The sequence below is a fragment of the Leucopleurus acutus genome (genome assembly GCF_964270905.1).
Source record: "Leucopleurus acutus genome assembly, chromosome: 3".
NCBI classification, from domain to species: domain Eukaryota; kingdom Metazoa; phylum Chordata; class Mammalia; order Artiodactyla; family Delphinidae; genus Leucopleurus; species Leucopleurus acutus.
The window spans coordinates 23,400,601-23,418,421 of NC_139145.1; the positions used below are offsets into that span (position 1 = coordinate 23,400,601).

The 17,821-nt window shown below is 42.1% G+C and overlaps 1 pseudogene across 1 annotated transcript in view; it reads right to left on the minus strand.

The window, feature by feature from the left end:
• LOC309958869 (ferritin light chain-like) overlaps positions 1-6,395 on the minus strand; it is a 28,758-nt pseudogene extending 22,363 nt beyond the window's left edge. Inside the window, exon 1 of the transcript in view lies at positions 6,367-6,395. The product of the transcript in view is annotated as a ferritin light chain-like (transcript). The remainder of the gene's footprint in view (positions 1-6,366) is intronic.
• Positions 6,396-17,821: the final 11,426 nt, after the last annotated feature.

Consider the following 17,821-nt stretch of genomic DNA (forward strand, 5'->3'; position numbering starts at 1 on the left):
GTGTGTGATTCATATCCTATTTGCAGGTCCTATGCCCTACAGTGGATTTTCAACGTCAGGTTGTGAAAGTATTTATGACGGGGATTGGCATTGTTCCCTATCTAATGGATAAAGATTACACATGAAAGGACTTTACATTGACATCCCAACAGCCTCATAGGAATTACTTAACAAAAAAATAAAATTGGATTCTGTATAATTTCTAATTTGTAAGCTGGCCAGAACACTGGTATTTCAGCCAGTCCTCTGGTAGTTCCGATGACGTTCCCATGATCACCCAGGCATAATCAGAATGGCTTTAGGATTTGGGAGCCAAAATGTTTCTCAGTATTTATGGCATTGCTAGTCCATTTAAGAAAATGGAGTATTGAAAAAATAGCTTCAGACACAATATGGCATTTTATGATTTAGCATGAAATCTGAGAAATATAGAGGTTATCGGAAGCCTGCAATGGTAACGTTTCCTCTGCTATTGAAGTTATTGTCTTTAAACAAAGCTTCTACATCACTAATGCTATATATATATATATTTTTATGATATTCAGGTTAATTTCCTATTCTCTCTAAGGAAGTAATTGGTTGGTTGGTATGGGAGATGGTGTGGCTTCCAAAGGTGAAAAGTATTATTTTGTTGTAATTTCCAGCTACCTAAGGATGGGAGAGGCCCAGGACACTGCAGTCAGTATATTATGTGGAGCAGGTTATATTGTGGTTTATTTATGAACTTTTACATGTTTATTTTCTATGCAAGTTTGTGTGCTCCTTTTTGAGTTTTGGTAGATAAGTGTTTTGTAACTTTGGAATACTTGGAGTTTATATATATATATATATATATATATATATATATATATATATATATAAGAAACATATATATATATATAAAACATATATATATATAAAACATATATATATATAAATGTAGTAGTTAAAGCCGTGGAGAGTGTACTAGTCTACCTAGGTTCAAATTCTGGCTTTACCCTATGACTTCCCTGTGGCTTCCTCTGCTCACCTATTAAAATGGAGGATAATAAGACTGCTGTGGTGAGTTACATACTAAGTGCTATTTAAGCATTTGCTATAATGATCATGTATACTCGAAGGCAAGGAACTTGCCCCTTGATCGTCTCTGTATTCCTAGTGCTTAAGAATTCCTAGTGCTTTCCTAGTGCATTGTCTTAGGATAGAGATAGCTCAGTACAGTTCTTCTCACTATAAAGTACTGTTACGTTGAAAGTCTTTGCTTGTGTACTAATAATCTATGACATATCTGCTGAGGACAAAGAAAGGAATAGTTTTAAAACTGCAATGGATAACAAAAGATTGTATGATATAATGCCTTTATTATGTAATTATAAAACTAACAAATGATCATGGTAGAAAATTTGAAAAACTCCTAGACAAAAGAGAGATCAACAACATTTGGAGTAACTTTCAGAGTGTAGAGCTGTCCATGAATATTAGTGCTTTCATATTTTCCAGGACTTTCAGTACACTCTGCTTCTTAAGAGTCTATTCATGATATTTTACTTTAATGATGTTTTCATCATGGGGACACACACACACAGAAATCTGTTAAAGAAAAAGAAAGACATGTAAATCACTGATGTTTCAGATAGCCACATGAAATAAAGTGAGAAAGGTCAACAAGCTGAAAGGATGTGGAGTAGCATCTCCTTAATTGCTTACATAATTCTGATAATTACCTCTTTGTGGATAAAGTAATTAATGGGGAATCTAATTTAAGAAAAAGATATGAACTGCAAGCCTTCTCGAAGCCAAGTATTTCTTTCCACAAAAGGTTACTTTCCACGGCCATTCTTCCTTATTACCAGACAGGGAAAGAGTATTGTATGGCAAAGGATCTTCCTGAAGGAGGGTGCTTCCCACACTGATTGTCATAAGTGACTTCGGGATTACTGTTGCTGTATTACCAAAATCTTAAACTAGGATATTTTTGACAAATTTGGTCCTTAGTTAATTTTTAGAGCTACAAACTGTCAGATGGCTCTGAAATAACAATTGTCTGGCTATTCTTCAGGGTGATCACAATATGGAAATGACCTTGAGGTATCACTAAAAAGCAGGAAGGTGTGAGTCTTCCTTTGGTTCCAGAGTGAAATGCGAGTTGGAGTTGGAGTTGGAAAAGAGGCCCACAACCAAGTGATAGAGAAGGAAATGTGAGGTCGTTAGAGAAAAACCAGGTTGAAGTTAAGGGGAAGAGGCATGAGGAAATGGTCAACTGTTACAGTATTACAAAATCATCAAGAAGCATATCCATGAATGTGGTTTGTATTGCAATCTGCTGAAAAAGAGACAAATACCCTGGCCTGGCCTGCATGGAGATTATATTTTATTGATTCTGATAATAGATTATTGTTGATAAGGGCCTCCTATAAATTATAACCATGCAAAGGCAGCAAGATAATGTTTTTTCCTTTATGTATGTGTTTCTCATTCCTACTCACTTCTCTCTTAGGGGAGGAGAAAATCACACACACACAAAAATGTCAATTCTCAGCTATTCATTTTCAATATAATTTTTTTCCCAAATTCCAGTGGAGGCAATAGGTTAACTGTTAAGATTTGTAAGCCTCAAAAAGCTAGATTTTTACAAAGTGTAGCCAAATTTTATTCTATAAATAATAGCTTTGCAAATAATATATGGAGATGCAAAGTTGGAAAAAGCTGGTTTTTCTTCCGTGAATGGCTTCACTGTGCTGGGAGAAGAGGCACAGAAGAAATCAAAGTAATTAAACATGGGGTGAGTTTTCCTGATAGGGGACTCTAGTGCTTTAAAACAGACTAGATAATCCTAGGGATAATCTGAGGGTAGAACAGACCAATGCCTCATTTCCAATCTGGTACCCTGGAAGAAAACAGTGTATTTTCTTTAAGGTCTTGAGAGGTTTTTCTTCTGCTTTGTTTTGGTTTTGGTTCATTTTGTAATCAACCTTATTAAGGTATCATTTACATAAAATAAAATGCAGACATTTTTAGTCAACGGCTCAGTGACTTTTAATTAATGTATACATTTGTATAACTAGCACCCCATAAAGATAGATAACAATTCTAAAACCCTAGAAAGTTTCCTCCTAGGCTTTTGCAAAAGTATCCCCATCTCCCACCCCAAGGCCACCACGGATCTGTTTTTTATCTTTAGAGATGACTTTTGCCCAGTTTACAATTTCATGTAAGTTGAATAATACAGTGGGTGCCCTTCTGATCTGGCTTCACTTGCTCAGCATATGGTTTTTGAGATTCATTCATGTTGGGATGTTTTAAACCAGGACTTTAGCCTGGGTGGCTGATGTTGTCTGAAGGCACCTATAGGTACATCTGAGTCTCTGGCATTGTCACTGTCTGTTCTTGGCTCAGTATTTTCAACTTTCTAAGAAGCACAAGGTTGAAGTAAGGAAGATCATTGTCAGTATAATGGAGGTGAAGTGGGTTCTGTTATATAATATTCTCAGCAAAAATTGACCTGCTTGGAATCATTGTGTTGATAATGGACAAGGATACTCCTCCTCCAAAAACCTTGATACTATAAAACTTCTAAAGGACGCTGTCCTAGGACTCTTTTAATTTTCATGTTTTGGGAAACATTTCTGGAGAATTCAAATGCTCGCAACCTGAAAGAAACAATTATTCACCTGAAAGCTGACTCTGCTAAAGTTGAGTTGTCTGACCTTTACATGCTGATAGAAGCCAAACAGTCTTGCAAAACAATGCTCTCTTGTTGGATATAAGCATATAGATTGTTTAAGATGGACGTGTATATGCAGTAAAGTGAAAAAGCAAAGAATCTTTGAGTTTCCCTTGCTGGATTTTTTTATTTTGTCATTTAAGTTTCTATAGCATATGCTAATAATTCAGGGAAACCTCAGGTTAGTTTTAGGTCCACTCTACATAAATTATGAAGTATTCCATATCCACCTTTTTTCTACCTTCCTTCTTTTCTTCCATCTTTCCTTTCTAACTTCTTATAATCGATTATACTTAATCCTGCATTTGCTGAGGTGGCAATTAGTGTAGGAAAATACTGTGAACTTTTGCTGTTCAGAATGCATGTTGACCAAATTCTATATTGAGAAAAGGTCTGAATTTACCCAGAGTAACCCTTTCTGAGCGTCTTTGAATAAAGGGCATAGAAACTGGGCTATATATAATATCCTGACAGGCATGTAGAACTCATATCAATTGCCCTAAAGAGCTTACCTAGCGTAGATGCATATGAATGCATTTAATAATTGCTTTATTGGCAGCAGTGCCAACCTACACAGTCTGTTTGGTTTTATATCATTCTCATTACCTGCTGTTTACCACTGTATACATTGCTAATGGTGTGGTTTCTATGGCTTGTGAATTTCACGGCCAAATAATATGTAATTTATTGCACACTTCAGTGTAGAAGATGAAGACTCCATAACTTTTCCTGTGCTCTTTGCCCCTTTAGAATGTATTACACTGAGATCAGGCAAAGTAATAAATTTATTTCAAATGTGCGTGATAGCTAAACATCAATTAGGACTGATGGGCAATATTTCTGCTTCCAGCAACATAACAGTTTTTAAAGACTAAGCCATTGAACGTGGAGTTACTGAACATGGGACTCAGTTCACTGGGATCCTTCTTAGAAAACTAAAGGAAAACTTGGATTGGATTTGTGTGGTTTATTCAAGTAGTAACTAATCACCTACATCTTGGTGAACTTAATTTGTCACAATTGTTTGGTATTTTATTAACTCTCTTCCCCTTCTTCCCCGACTCTCACGAGAACGGATCATGAGTATCTTAAAACATACTAAGTCGTCTTCCATCCCTGTTTATCTAACTACAAAAGCACACTTTCCTTATCCAATGTAACTTACTGTCTTTTAGAGTGGCTGGGGTTTTAATTCTCTACAAAATTAAAACCAGCAAAGAGAAACATTTTCAAGGAGCCACCACATTGTAGCGCTTTAGAAAGACGACTTTAGAATTAAGGGCAACTATATCATTTTATAGCTAAAGCACCTGAGGCCTAAAGTAGGCAGGTAACCATCGAGGTCAGGGAAAGGGGGTGAAGATCAGGTTTCCAGAAAGAGTCTAGAGGGACTCAATCTGAGCAGGTCAAAAACTGAAAGGAGGCCACGAATGTTCTGGGAAGGCTGGCATCTGGCCTCAAGTGTGGGATTCAGACAGGGAGTGGGTCCTGGGGGAACTGAGCTTCTGCAGTAGGCAGAGAAGTCCACCTCATCTCCGGAAAGTGCCACTGACATCAGGGAGTTGAGGGGAAAGAGCAATGAGTTCCAGTCCACCTGAGAAAGCAGGCCAGACTGATTAACTCTGAATTTAGGCTTATTTCAGATACTTCTTGAGAAAGAACTTGGACAAGAGCAAGTCCCCCGCAGCCTCTTTTAAATCCATGCCCAGTATTTTCTGGTGGAGCTGCTTAAACCCTCCAAGTGACTCCAGTATTTTAATTTCACTCTACATTTAATTCCGACAGTTCTATGATTGATTATTTAATGGGCAAATGAGTAGGGTCACAAAAGAGTGTGAATGTATTTTACAGGATGAGGATGGGCGGAGTGGAGCAGTCTGGAACGGGACACCAATAAAAAGGGATCTTGGTAAAGAAGAACGTCTATTAGAAATGGAGAGGAATTCGCAAGGAAATTAGTGCCCGACACCACGCCCTTCTCTCTGCATGTTTAGAAGCTAGTTTCTAATTTTATTTTCATAGGAGATGTGCCTGTGATGAATTCTCTTTTACCTCCACACCATTTACCACATGGACATATTGTGAAGTTTGTGTGAGAGAAAGCAAGTATTAGAATTTGTCTTGCAAGCAGCTATAAGCACTGCCTGGAACAATCTAGGGTAGAAGGAAAAGGAAAGGAAGGTGGAAACAAAGGAGAAAGACAGCTAATGATGCTGGAGTCTCTCGCTGGGATTTGTGGTATCTCTTTTTGAAACTAAGTACAGAAAGTCAGAACTTGACTGATTGTTTCTTGATCACTGTTTGTTTTCATTTTTGCTTTTTTCTTGCTCTCTCATCAGTTATTCCAGCCAGTGCCATGTCATTTTCAGTTTCAGTAAGCATGCCTGTCTTGTTTCCATTTGCATTATTCATGCAAACGTTGATTGAACTGATGACCCCGAGTTATCAAGGAAACATTAGATACACCAGTGGATACATTTCTTAATTTTAGAAAAACATTACCGAGTGAAGGTTAAAATAACTCCTCTTCAATTTGTCATTTTAAAAAATCTTCTCCTAACATACAATACCTCATTGCCTAACAATGCCAGATAAATGAAGAATTCCTATGTATTCTTGAATGCAGGCTAGTCTGTATATTTTTTGGCAGGTATGACCGTTACCGAGGGTAACGGCCTGGTTTGCCGGCCATGTCCTGTCTCCTAGATAGTTGTAGTTTCTGTTGTCTTTCATTTGGTCCATTGGATATCAGAGGTGAATTGATAAAACTATACTTCCCTTTACACTTAGTTTTTTGTTTTGTTTTGTTTTACTTGAAGTATAGTTGATTGACAATGTTGTGTTTCAGGTGTACAGCCAAGTGATTCCGATATATGTATTTCTTCTTCAGATCCTTTTCCATTATAGGTTATTACAAGGTATTGAATATAGTTAGTTGCCTGTGCTATACAGTAGGACCTCGTAGTCTATCTACTTTATATATACACTTACTTTGTGTGATCCACGCTGGTCAGACCACATGATTATTTTCACTTCTGATATAATTTTTTCAGGTCCAACCTCAAATCTTTGATAAGAAGATATTTTTTAGCATGTGTGTGCTCTAAATCCAACAGTAGTTATTAGAGATATGGTTTTGCATTAGGTATTCTTCACTTTTTTGTTCTCGGCCAACCAACTGAAAACTAGCGTTTATTTTCTGGTTGGTTTGCTAGATGTTTATGACTATAATAAAAGTCTTACATTTTGTCTCATATCTTAAAACACAATCTGAATTAGCAATGGGTATTGTGCTATACATAGGGCCTGTGATATAAATATTGTATCTAATTTCAAAAACATATAGCCTAGAAGGGAACACAGACACCTAAGCAGCAATTATGGCAACTGCATTTGTTTACTAAGTGAAATAGTACTGAGATGGATAAAGTGCTAGCAAGCCTTGAAGAGGCAAATCAGTTTCAAAAACAGATGCGCAGTTCTTTAAAAATCTTTTTAACATTTTTCCATCTACATGTAGAATATAACTTAGCATAAAAACGGTACGGGTTTTAAGTAATGTAGCATTTTGACATCCTCATAATGAAATTAAATCCAGAAGGAGGTTTCTCTCCATGATCTCTTGAAATGGTCCTTGATCATCCACAATATTTCCCATCAACACAAAGGTGTTACCAAGGGCAGGAAACTCCAGCATTATTAAAGTTTCATAAAGCAAAGTCAATTTTAAGAATATAATGTCCCCAAACTGATAAAGGTCTTGACAGAAAATTTCAAGGGAAGCATAAATTATTTTTTGTTTGTCAGAGGGCAAAAATATTTAGGTTGAGTTAATGAATGGTAGAGTTTTTGAGTGGAGAGTGTCCTTAAAATATTATGTAGATCTGTACTGTCAACAGATGCTAGCCACATGGCATTATTTATATTTAAACAAATTTAAAAATAAGATTAAAAATTCAGTTCCTCAGTTGCATTTGCCATATTTCAAAGATGTTTATTAGCTCCATGTAGCTATTGAATACTGCATTGCATGGTACAGATATAGAATATTTTCATTATCACCAAAAATTCTATTGAGCAAAACTAAAATTATACCCAGATATTCACAGAGAAGGCAACCAAGTCTCAAGGAAATAATATAACTTCCCCAAGATCACACAGCTGTGTTTTTAAAGAAAAAGAAAACGACACAAAGGAAGTAGTAACAGAGGCATTAACGAAACCCAGTAAGTTTGTGGGGCAGTCAAAGTAGGGTTTAAAAGTGCATACTTAGCTGTTAGCAGGGTTGAAGCTCTTGATGGTTGGTAAGATCTACCTGCCTGAATTTGGACATTAGCATTTTATGCAATGAATTAAAATCAAAAAATCCTTTCAGTGAATGGCTGCCAGCTCCATAGTTTTAGCCACTGCCGTGCTTCCAGGTTATGTTTATCATTTTCATGTACAGGGCACCACTGTGAGATGTGATGGTTTATCTGACCCCAGAGAAATCAAGAAATCTTGTGGGGGTTATGGCTATATTTGAAAAGGTTGATTTTTAAATGCATCATGCAGACTGGCCGTGTTGTAAAAGGGATTCCTGCCATCAAATAATCAAAATGTAAACTCTCTTCTTACCTTGCAAAAGTCAAAGATAGTCCCTGCATCTTTATTATTTCGTTGAAATCCAAATATTATTTTTCCATTCTCTAACTTGTTTTCCTCACAGTGTGATCAACTATTGCCAAGGAAGGAAAGGTTAGATTTATCAGTCAAAGTTTGCTAAAGGTCCCCTAGGTAACTGAACCCTCAGGAGAAACAATCGTCATGTATTCTTTTTCTGTTGTTTCAGTATCTTCGTAGAGTCATTTCAATATGTTTGGTTCTGTAGCAGAGGTTCTGTGAAGTGCTTATCTTCCTCTGAGGTCCAGAAAGCCTGCGAGTCTGTGGGTAAAGATGGGTAAGGAGAGAGAGGGAAGGAGGCTAGATAGAGGCTCAGTGCTGAGATAAGGACAGTGTTCTAAAGCCTCCTGGGGGTGAGGCTGGGGTGCACAAACACCCACGACTAATCTAGACAGAAACTGAATAATCAAGGGGACGACCAGTGTGAAGTCATGTGGTCACCTCTCCCTCTAGAAATAAACATTGCCCTCAGTAAGTCTCCCCCCTGCCCCAGAAGAGCATTAGGAAGGTCTGGAGAGGGGGATTATTGGCAGAAATGGGAAAAGCAGGTTGAAGGGATTAGCCTGGAGCAGAGAGCCCAAGAAACCCAAGCCAGTAGATGGAAGGCAGACTTTTCCTGGAAGTCTCCAAGCCCAAGTCAAGTTCTGGGACCACCAAGTACAAGTCAAAGAGTGCTCATTTAACCCCTTTGGGCCCCCACGGGAGTGGAGGAAGACTGGACAGAGAGGGAGAAGGGGCCATTGAAGGTACAGTATTTACTATGGGATTTAACTCCTCAAAGGCCTCCCAGTAGCTTCAGATCTGCTCAAGAATCCTTCATGTCCTGCTGGTTTGCAGCGAGTGGCTCACAGATTCAAGGCCTCCTCTGCCAGATGGAGAACTATTTCAAACATCCCGCCTCTATTTTGTACTGTAGCGATGGAGACAGGAAACCTGACCCCATTTTCAGGTTCTAAAGAGAAATTCTAAGTACCTGAAAGACTGAGGAACATGGTGGCTTTTATTTAAGATGTGGAGATACAGAGCACATACCTGGACTTGGGCCTGCAGCAGCACCGGATTGCACCAAGAGTTCCCTTTATTTTCTCTCGCATCTCTGTTCCTCCTTTTTTCTCTGCTGGATTAGCCATGGGGACTCCAAGTTCTTCATTGTGTGGTCCTGGTACCAAGATTCTCCTGGGAATTATAAAGCTATTCACCTGCTACATCGAGCACTTCTTATTTTTTCCCCAGCAACGTAAGTCATCCTTAAGAAGGGTCAGGGTGCTAGCTCTTAAATATATATTAGTCATCCCTTTGTACATTAAATTCTCTTTCTTGGAGACTGCTCCTGACATGGTGTTCACCGTGCTCTCAGCTGGCCTCCTGAAGTTCTGCCCTGCCTTCCCCACCAGGTACAGTTCAGGAGCTGCCTACCTCAGGGTGATAGGTTATCTTCTAGTTGCTTTATTCCTTTCCCTTTTACATTTAGAGAGTATAATTGGAATACATAAACTTCTCTGTGACCACAGCTTTATTTGCAACCCACAGGTTTTGTTATGGCATGTTTTCATTATCATTCAATTAATAAAATTCTAATTCCCATTGCAACTTTATCTTTGACCTACATAATGATCAGAAGTATGTCTTTAATATCCAACTATTTGCTAAAATATTGGTTATATAGTTTTAAATTTCTTGATTATTCGGAGTCTTGTTTTATAACCAGAATATAGTCAATTTTATAAATGTGCCACGTGCACCTAAAAATTTCTGCGGGATATATATATTCCATCATTGTTGGTACAGTGTTTTATATAAATTTAGGCCAAAGTTTTTAATGATGGTATTCAGATCTTCTATAATCTGCTGATTTATTGTTGTGGTTCTATGTTACTGATCTAGGTAATTCAGATTTTTCTATTTCTACTTAGATTTTTGGAATTTCCCTTCATATATTGCATTGAAGTTTAGATTTATAATATATTCCTTGTAAAGTAACAGTGGGTTTTATTATCCTGCATTATCGCCAGTGATACTTTTTGCTTTCAAATCTATGTTAACATTAAAAAATCTTCTTCAATTTTGCTTATTGTTGTTATGACATAATTGTTGAATCCTTTCATTTTGAATCTGACTCTTGTCTCTTGTAGGTGGCATAGAATTAGGTTTTTTGTTTGTTTCAATAATCCTTGTCATTTGAGTATTTACAGTTAATGTATTTTCTTACAGACCGTTTACTCCTTGTTTACTATTTGTCCCACCTTGTTATGTTCCTTTTGCTCTTCTTTCTTCCTTTGAGATTTCTTCAAATTCCGTTTTGCCTTGTATTAGCTTGTTATTTTTATATAAGTAGCAGTTACACATGTACCATGACTTATTAGCTCTTTTACTGCTTCTTAGGCAATGCTGAAATCTTAAATTTCTTTTACTATATTTTCCTCTTCCATTTGTTTTAATGCATTCTAATTTTTGATATATTTTATTATTACCCTTTTGTGTTGTTAGATTTTATTTAGGTTTATCCACTTATTTATCCTTTCTGTTATACATAATTCTTTATAAAGTCCTTATTTTCATCTGTGATAATCTTCCTTCTGCCTGCAGGTCTCCCTTTATAATTTAATTCAGTCAGTTCTGATGAGAAAATATTTTCTAAATTTTGTTTGTCTGCAAATTTCCTTATTGCATCTCTCCTTCCAAACAACAATTTCTCTGCCTCTAGAATTCCCAATGGGCAGCTCTTTTCTTTAGCACTTAAAAATGTTATTCCATTATTTTCTAGTATCCATTCAGTTTCGCTGAGAAGTAAACTGTAATCTTAATCCTATTGTTCCTTTGAAAGTAATCTCTCTCTTTTTCGTCGGGCTGCTTTTAAGATGTCATGTTTTTCTTTGCTGTTCATGAATTGTACTGTGGTGATCTTAGGTGTGGTTTTCTTTGTATTTGTTCTTTTTTTTTTAGTGCTTGTTGAATTTAAGGCTCCATAGATTCCTTTTAGTTTTAGAGAACTCTCAGCTGTTAATATTTCTGAAATATTGTTTTCATCCCAATCTCTCTCTCCTTTTTTCTTTGGACTCCAGTTTACACATATGATAAAAATGTTTACTGTGGCCCATATGTCTCAAATGCGCGTATGTGTACTTTTTATTCTTTTCGTTTCCCGTGCTTTAGTCTTTATATTGTTACTACTCTCTATCTTCCAGTTCACTTACCTCTCTTTACCTGTGTCCAATCCACTACCGAGTTTTAAATTTCGTATAATTTTTAACTCTATCAGCTCAACTTCAATCAGTTTCTAGTTTCTAGTTGTCAAGTTAAATTCTTCACCTTGTCATCTATTTTCTTGAACTTGATAATATTTACCAAAATATGTATGAAATTTAATGTTTAGGTCATCTATGATTCTGATTCTGTTTTGTTTTTTATTCTAATTCTCCTTTTCTTGGTAGTCTTGGTGGTTCTTCAGTGAATACCAGATTTGGGATATGACAAGTTGTAGAGAATCTGAATGACATTACAGTTGCCCTTTGGACAACCTGGGTTTGAACTGCACAGATCCACTTATACATGGATTTTTTTTTCAATAAGTAATACAGTACTACATGAGCTGTGGTTGGTTGAATCCTCAGATTCAGAACCACAGATAAGAAGGGCCGACCATAAAGTTGTATGTGGATTTTTGACTGCACAGGGAATCAGCGGCTCTAAATACTACATTGTTCCAGGGTCAACTGTATTTTCTTGAGGAGAGAATTTCCTATTCTTAGGTAGGGGAAGATCACCTCAGTCACCTGGACCAACTTCATACTCATTTTCCTTCTTTATAAGGTTCAATGTAGATGTTGCATCAACCTTCCTAACACACAGACACACAGACAGACAGACAGACACACACACACACACACACATATGTAGAGACTTCCAGTGTCCTAATTCGTATCATTAGTTTTCCATTGGGCCACAAATCTTTCATAGGTTCTGAACCCCAATTTTGTCTCTTCAGCATTATGAGCCAACTAAGTCTTTGCTTTGACTTCAGTTAGCTTTTGTTTGACTTCTTAGCATCTTGTCTTGTCTACCTTTTATACATGGAAAATACTGCAAGGGAACACTGTTGCTGAATGCAGCTCCGTTCTCTGAATCTTTACTCTCTCTGTGATTTTGGTCCTTAAAATTCTAGCTGCCTTGTTATTTCTCAATTCCAACTCTGGTTTCCTTAGTCCTATGACATTGTCCTACGTTCTACTGGCTTTTCTACCTCTTAGGAGCCACGTTTGGTTTCTCAGACTTTTGCTCTTCATCAGTAGTTTCTAAATGACTGGGCTAGAAACGCATGTGCAGAATATTGTTCTCACTTCAGTGAGTTTCTTTCTCTATTTTACTTTTCTAGGTCATGGTTACCTCAGTAGCTTTCTAACGCTCACAGTCAAATGTTGCTTATGATTTATCTGGCCTTTCTAGTATGTTTTCCTAAGGTAAACTGATATAGTTGGAAACAGAAGTTTGTACCCACCATTTAAAAAATTCTGTTTTGTCTTTCTATGAATTCTCTTTTTGTCCCATCTTCTGTCACTTTTTCCTACCCAAAATTCCCATTCTCACAGATAGATTATTTGAAGATTAAAAATTATTATTAAGCTAATACGTTAATTTTGAGAGGAATTAATTTTGCTTTGAACAAGAACACAGATTGGTGAATGGAATATGGAAGATTCCTTAAGACCTTTTTCATCTCTAAGAGTAGTATCCAACCATCAGTACCATCATAAGTTTGTCAACTATGGAAGAAAGCAGTCTTTATAAAATCAGCATTTTTTTTCTTTTTTTATTTTTTTGGGTGTCACCAGGACTTGCCTTAGACCACAACTCCTGGCAACACCAAATATAAATGAACCCTGTTACCCATGGGCGTTTACTTGGCTCTGCCACCCTAAGATTGGCCTCCTGGCTCCTTAACCCCAGGGGACTCTAAGCCCTGGGCCACATTCTTGAACCCAAGCCCTGCTCCTCTGTCAGTGGGCAGAATAGTCCTGATACCCCCTGGACCAGGGACTGGGCACATGGCCCACATCCGCCACCACACGGGTCAGGGCGAGAGGGAAGAAGGACCTTGACATTCTCTTCTGGTTTCCCTCTGGGGCTTGGAGTCAGATCCAGGCAAAGACCCCTCCCTTCCGTGTGGAGCTCCTGGCCCCTCATTTGCAGCGCCCAAAACCTGCCTCTGGGGAACCCCTCATTTTGCTCCTTTCTTTGGCTGAGGGTGCTCAGGAAGGAAGCACTGCTGAGACCCAGAATCCCAGGCCAGAAGATGCCCAACGAAGTAGGCTAGGCCAGCCCCAGGACATGATACCGGAACTCCCTCCTAAACAAGACTGAACTCATCACACAGATGGGGAAACTGAGGTCGAAGAGGGCAACGGCTTACTGGCGGAGCCTGGAGCAGAGTCTCTAATGGACACATTCCATGTTACCACCAAAACATGGGATTTCTAGAGTGCAGCTCAGCCCGTGCTGACCCCCCCTCTTAGCCTGGCCACCAAGGTCTCGCCTCCATAATCCCATCCCACGACACCCCCTTCCTGTGTCCCGCACAACAGCCGGATTAGACCCCTTGCCCTCAGGCTGTCGTTCACAGGGCTCCTTCTCTCCGAAGCTCCTTCTCCCACCTCTGCCTGCCCAAGTTCAACCAGCCTCTTTAGGGTCCGGCTCAATGCCAGCTCCTTCGTGAGCCACCCAGAGCCCTCATGCTCCTCTAACCTTCCGAGGTGCTTTGCCTCCACCCGCACACCCCGCACTCTGTTGTCCACGTGAGCTGTGGTTATGGTGTGTGAGCTTCCTGAAGCCGCAGACCACCTCCCCTCTGGGCCCCAGCACCTGGCGCAGTACCCAGCACTCAGTAGGTGCTCAGTAAAATCTCCTCCTCATCTGATGCCCTGCCGTGTCCTACCGATAACTGACAATAATGCCTATTGTTTACCGAGCATATACCATAAGCCCGGCTCTGGTACTGTCTCCCATCCTCATGTGATGGACCCAGGTCACAGAGGTTGTGTGACTTTCCTGAGGTCACAGCTCTGGAACTGGAACCCCACTGGTTCTTGTGCCTAAATGAGTCTCCTTTCCTTCCCACTCACCTCTTCTAGGTCAGACCACCATCATTTCCTCACCCTGTCCTGTCACTAAAGACTTCCCATGACTCCTTGTGGCCCACTAGACAAAATCTAAACCCCTGAGCATGGCATCGAAACTCTGTGACATCTGGCTTCTTCCCTCTTTGCAGCCTCTCCTCTAGTCTCTGAGCATCACCTCAGTTTCCAGCCTACTGTACCTTGATTTACTTGTAGGCTCTGCACATGCTTTGCCCTCTGCCTAGAACACCCTTCCCCTACTTTTCCTCCTGTGAACTCCTACACATCTCTCAACATCCAAGATCAAGGGTTACCTTCCATTCTAGTCAGATGAGACAAGCAGCAAACGAATTGGACACAAAATTGAGAGCTCTACGAGGGAAGGACCTGTGTCATCATAGTATCCCCAATGCTTAACCCATAATCAGTGCTCAGTCAACATTTGTTGAATGAATAAATGAATACTCTCTATATTCTTGTTGACTAAACAGAGAAATGGCAAAAGAATACAAGGCCACAGTATGCAGGGCTGGAGGTGGAAGGGAAGAGACTGAGGCCAGGAAGGCCAAGGACGTGGTGGAGTAGAGTGACAAGTACTTCAGGGGCTGCTCTGCAGCAGAGCCACGCTCTTGGCAGAGGGAGTGTTTGTGAGAGACAGAGGAAGGAAAGTGATGGTGTGAGGGAGGCTCTGAAAGTGTGTGTGTGCACGCACACGCGCATGTGAGAAGGCGGTGGGGATGTATGCGGGGGAGCGTGCGTGTGTGAGTGTGCTGCATTTGTGAATCAGTCTGTGAGAGTGGTGCTGAGGAAGTATGTGAAGGAGCGCGTGTACGTGGCTTGTGGGTCTGTGGCGGAGAGCCCGTGCGTTCTATTTGTGCATGGGGGTCTGCGTGAGAAGGCGAGGGTGTGGGCCACGAAGGCTGTGCTGGAGGTTGTGCATGTCTGCGGGGCGAGGGGGTGGGGACAGTGATTGAGAAAGACAACAAGGAGGGGACACCTGAGGGGGGTGTGAGGGAGAAACCATAAGTGTGCGGGCGTGGAGGGTGTCGTGAGCACGTGCAGGAGGAGACGGTGTGACCGTGAGTGTGCACGACGTGGAGGGTAAGGTAGGATGTCAGGGCGCTGCTGAGGGTGTGGCTGCATGGCCTCGGCCACGGGCCGGGAGCCAGAGGTGGGGGCTGGCCCTGGGCCCAGGGTGGGGGGCTCTGACCAAGCAGAAGGTTCCTCAGAGTTCTCCCTGGAGCCACGGGCGCCAGATCACCACGTCCCCAGGTAGAGAGGTCGAGCAGGAGGCCCAGATGTGTGTGTGCGCCTCACATTTTGTCCACAGCAAAACCTCTGGGCATTTGTCTTTGTCTGTGTCCGGGTGTGCACGCCTGTGCTTGTGTGCGTGCTGCCGGCTGTGTGTCTGTGCCTGTCTTTGTCTCTGTATGTATCTGGGCCTTTGTCTCAGTGTGTGTGGCGGTTGGTCTAGGCTTGCCCACAAGACTGTGTCTGGGGTTGTGTGTGTCTATGTGTATCTGTGCCTGTGGGGCACCGGGCGTCCTTGATCTGTGCATGTCTAGGTAGGGCTGCGAGCATCCCCCTGGACCGCCTGTTTGTATCTCTGTCTGTGTGGCCTTAGTGTGAGTGGGAGAACGTTGTGCTTTGGAGACTGTGGATCTAGGTCTCGGTGTATCTTTACACACTGTATCTCGGTGTGTGCTTGTGCATCTGCATGTGAGAGTCTGCCATGCGTTGTAGCATGGAAATGCTTATGTGTGTCTGTGGAAGGTGCGTTTGTGAGACCAAGGATCTCCGTGTGTCTCTGCCTGTGTGTATGTGTGTGTTGGGTGTGAGGGGTTTGTCACAGACTGGTGAGCAAGTTAATCTCAGACTCCGTGACACGTGGAATAAAATCACGCTCCCGTAATGGAAGAGAACCAACTCTTCACCCTGTGCCCTGGGGGAGCCAGTGGGGGCCAGGGCCAGGCTTAGGCCCCTATGCAGGGCCCCCTGTGGCCTCAGCACCCTACCCCCACCTCTCCTCTGCCACACCAGGCTCATTCTGCCTCCAGAGTGCCCCGGTGCCCACTGCTGGCTGGGCTAGGCTCCAGGACATGTGACGGAGCCTTAGAGGCCTGTCCTGGGCCCCCCAGCCCCACCCACTGCTGAGGAGGGCCCTGCCCCAGATGGGAGGGCAGGTGCAGGAAGGAATCTTTGGGCCCCTCCTCCTCCCGGAGGGGAGAGATGAGCTGCAGGCCCGACCTGGATCTTCCATCTCTCAGCAACAAGATTCCTGGTGAGCAGGCTGCGAGGCTTGGCAGGGCGCCTGCCGGAGACCCGCCCTCACCCGCCAGGACGCCTGGGTCCCCAGGGCCGGGCAGCAGCGGGTTCCCTGGGGAGCTAGGAGGGCCCCAGAACTTCAGGCTACAGCTGCCCGGGACTATGGGAAAGCCAGACCCTTCCAGGCTCCCACCCCCAACCACAGACGGCTCCTCAGGCCCCCAGGCAAACCTCCACCCTTCTTCTGGCCTCTCCCCAGCCTCGGCCTTTGCTTCAGAAAACAGACCAGCCACCCAGCACCACCCATCCCTACCTGAGCCTCAGCGCACACCCAGCCTGAGTTCAAGACCTCACCTCTGGGTTTGAGGGCTCTCATGGCCAGGACTGTGCTGCTTATCTCAGAATGGGGCTTCTGAGGACAGGGCCATGTGTCCTGCAGCTGTGAAATCCCTCTTGGTCTTAGCACTCCTTCCTGACTGAGCAGTCAGGCATCAGGAGAGGATTTCAAACCCAAGGCTGGGGACACTGAGGCAGTGAAGCTCTCTGCCCTGCCTACTGTTATGAATCAGAGGCCAAATCCAGTAGTCTAGACACACAAGTTCTTAATTCTGTCCAGCGGCAGTGGCTGCAACTTGTTCTTCCCCATAGGGGGTGCAATTTCGGGTGGGGGGAGGCATCAGTTGGAGGGAGAGGGGAATGGGCAGGTGGACCCCCCTCAACCCTCAGACTTGGATGAGCAGCCGGAGAGCAGGTTTGGTAAGAGATTAAGGTCGAGGAGAAGAGAACCCAGACGCTCCAAGATTTATGACCTCATTCTTCTCCCTTAATTCCCCTCCAAGCCCCCCAGCCCTAGCCTGGTCGCTCCAGGGTCATGCTGTGGCCCCAGGCCAATGTCAAGGCCTTAACCCATCCATCAGCTGTTGCCAGGGAGTTTCCACCCCAATGGGTCCCAAAGGGAGGAGATCAACTGACACTACGGGCCCAGACTGACGGGGAAGGGGCATGGCCCTAAAGAGGTGGCCAACAGCCCCCTGCCCCCTCCCAGGATGTAGGGGCTCACAACCTCCAGGGCAGAAGCTAG